At 42.9% G+C, this 531-nt stretch overlaps 1 pseudogene; it reads left to right on the forward strand.

Moving 5' to 3' along the window:
• LOC17874373 overlaps positions 1-475 on the forward strand; it is a 2,040-nt pseudogene extending 1,565 nt beyond the window's left edge.
• The last annotated feature ends 56 nt before the right edge of the window (positions 476-531 follow it).

The following is a 531-nucleotide window of genomic DNA, read 5'->3' on the forward strand; positions in this document are numbered from 1 at the left end:
GGTGGTTCAGGTGGTATTCAGTGATGTCTACATGCTGGATGAGGAAATGAAGTGGAAAGTCATGCCATCGATGCCAAAACCGGATTCCCATATTGAGTTTGCTTGGAAAGTGGTTAACAACTCCATTGTAATCGTCGGAGGCACCACAGAGAAGCATCCTGAAACGAAAAAGATGGTCCTTGTTGGTGAAATTTTCCAGTTCAATCTGAATACAATGGTAAAAACCAAGTGGCCTTCATGCTTAAAACCTTTCTATCCTATTAAAAAGTGTAAACAGTAGCTGGAAATTTTACTTTCTCTGCAGAAATGGTATGTGATTGGAAAGTTGCCATACCGTGTGAAGACTACGCTGGTTGGGTATTGGGAAGGGCAGTTATACTTTACCTCCGGGCAACGAGACAAAGGGCCAGATGATCCCGCACCGCGTAAGGTACTCGCAGAGATGTGGAGAACCAAACTGATGCTGAATCCATGAAGAGAGTCAAAGAATCAATCTCCCTTTTGTAATGGAAAGTATCAGCATTCTTTTTG

Source organism: Capsella rubella, unplaced genomic scaffold (genome assembly GCF_000375325.1).
Source record: "Capsella rubella cultivar Monte Gargano unplaced genomic scaffold, Caprub1_0 scaffold_43, whole genome shotgun sequence".
Classification (NCBI taxonomy): Eukaryota; Viridiplantae; Streptophyta; class Magnoliopsida; order Brassicales; family Brassicaceae; genus Capsella; species Capsella rubella.